General features: G+C 36.2%; 1 long non-coding RNA gene across 1 annotated transcript; it reads left to right on the plus strand.

Annotated features, from left to right (window-relative positions):
- The first annotated feature begins 270 nt into the window (after positions 1-270).
- Positions 271-1,941, plus strand: LOC112140551. Its single transcript, XR_002918193.2, has 3 exons — positions 271-400; positions 1,596-1,685; positions 1,767-1,941. It is a non-coding gene; the product is annotated as an uncharacterized LOC112140551 (long non-coding RNA).
- Positions 1,942-2,407: the final 466 nt, after the last annotated feature.

The following is a 2,407-nucleotide window of genomic DNA, read 5'->3' on the forward strand; positions in this document are numbered from 1 at the left end:
ATCTTTTCAAGTTTAAATATCTAAATATGAAATTATTCAGTCAGTTTAACAAATATGAGTTCATGATACTGTGTGTTACATCCTGCTGCTGCAGCCTGGTTTTCCCATCCAGTTCCCNACATGGACCAGATGCTTCAAAAGAAAGAGTTGTCCCAGGAGATTAAGATAAAGATAATACATTTTAAATCAATTTTCTCACCTACATCAGATGACATTTGTTTTATCAAGCATCTATTTTTTCATCTTTCAGAAAATGATGTCAGATCAAAGAGTAACACACCTAAACCAACATTCAAACCATCTTCTGCATCAACATCTGCAGCTGAATCCACAACAACCACAGGATCAGTTCTGTCAACATTCAAACCATCAACTGCAACAGATCATGTCTCTAAAACAGGTTTGTGGTCGTTGTAATCGTCTCGTCTGAAGATGAAGTCACCAAACAAACATGAACGTTGTCAGAACAAACAGTGAGAATGTTTCAGATCTGAAGGTTCAACTCTCACCTGTCAATCAAAATCTATAGTGGCTTGCAAAAGTATTTAGATTTTTTCAAAATTTTCTCACATTCTGACCACAATTTGTGAATTAGACAGACAATTATATAGGAGCGCGTTTTTATTTGACAAATAACTGAAAGTGCAGTGTGCTAAAGCATTCAGCCCCTTTTCTCTGAGCGCATCTAGTGGCCGTCAGAGGTTGCTTGATGATTGCTGACTGATTAAATGTTGACCTAATGACTATATATATATATATATATATATATATAGACCAACTGCAATTTAATATCAGTACAACATAACTGTTCTTTGACAGCCATGGTGGTTTTCTAAAAGAAGATCGGGGAGCACACAGCATTATGAAGTCCATGGAACACACCAGATAGGTCAGTGACAAAGCTGTGCAGAAATATAAAGTATGATTAGGCTATAAAAGGATTTCCAAGTACTGAACATCTGAACGTCTTTTATGCAAACAGAAGATTAATAAAAAAAGGGAGGATCAAAAAGGGTAAAGCACTTTAAGAAAAATGTCTGAAGACATGAAAAAATTGCTTATTTCTTTTTAAAAGGAGACTACCAAAAAAAAGGAAAAAAATAGTTCTCTGAAGATGTCAGACAGGGAGAAACACGAGCTGAAACAGAATATGTCATCTAGAGGAAAAGAAGAGCTGAGTGTTATATGTATAGACGTTATAAGTGTTCTAAATAACTCAGGTGGGTAAGGATTAATCAAACTCGGGCCACTTCTAATTCAACTTTACATTCAGAAGCTACATCCACATATTTCCCTCTGTAACACTTAAACCCAGACTATAACTCTGCAAATACGACGGTAAGAAAAGCAATGAGAGCAAAAGATTGGGCTCAGAGACTTGGTGTAGAGATAGAAGAGAAAAGAGTCAAGATCTGAACACTGATGAACTCTATCCAGTTCAAACCTGTTCCAGCAATAGAGTTGCCATAATCTAAAAGTCTCCCTGAACATCCACAACTGAAAAGGACTAGCTATGGATCTAAAGGTCTCTGTATATTTAAGCAGCATCTGAAAAGTGAGATCACAGAGTGTTGATGTTTGTGTTGTCCTTGAAGGTGTTTGGTGGAGGATCATCTATGTTCCTGTGGGTGTAGCAGCACTCTCAGTCATCACTGTATCAGTCTGGATCTGGACCAGAACATGAGGTGACGACACAAACACATCAAACTCTTACAGACAGACTTTGATCCTGATCTTTTCCATGATCCATTCTGTGTTTCTCACAGGAGCAGAATGAGGAAGAAGTTTTTGAAGATCTGCCTGATTTTCCTTCATTGATGTCCAGATTTTAAAGTCATTCTCATCTTTCATCACTAAGTGATGGAAGACCAGCTTTAGATCATGATGAAAATTAAATCAGAGGTTAAAAAAAGTGAAATTTAACATTTTTAGTGACTATTGTTTGCTCAACATGAACAAAAACTGTGCAGAGAGAATTACAACTTTTCAAACAAGAATATGGATTTTTTTTTTTTTTGGCTGATGTTATTTGTATGTATTAACATTTGACCAGCACAAAAACAGATGGACATTTTTGTTGGCCACACATATTACGTACATTATTGGATTGTCCGTACTCCTTTTAAGGGCGTTAAATGTTGTTGGTTGCACATACATAACATTAAAGTGTAACTTTAGCTGTCACACACTCAGGTGTTGAAGTTTGTTCTCCACCTTTAGACCATCCCTCAGAGAGCGGTGAGCTACAGCGGAACTCAAGAACCTTTTGTTGTATTTGACTCCAACCCTAAAATTATCCTAATGAGAATGAGAATATCCTAACCTTAAAATGTCTCCAGTCCAGATAGAAGTTCAGCTCTGGCCACACATAATTTGAATAAATTTTTATTATTCTTTTTTTTTTTTT

The sequence above is a fragment of the Oryzias melastigma genome, unplaced genomic scaffold (genome assembly GCF_002922805.2).
Source record: "Oryzias melastigma strain HK-1 unplaced genomic scaffold, ASM292280v2 sc01732, whole genome shotgun sequence".
NCBI classification, from domain to species: domain Eukaryota; kingdom Metazoa; phylum Chordata; class Actinopteri; order Beloniformes; family Adrianichthyidae; genus Oryzias; species Oryzias melastigma.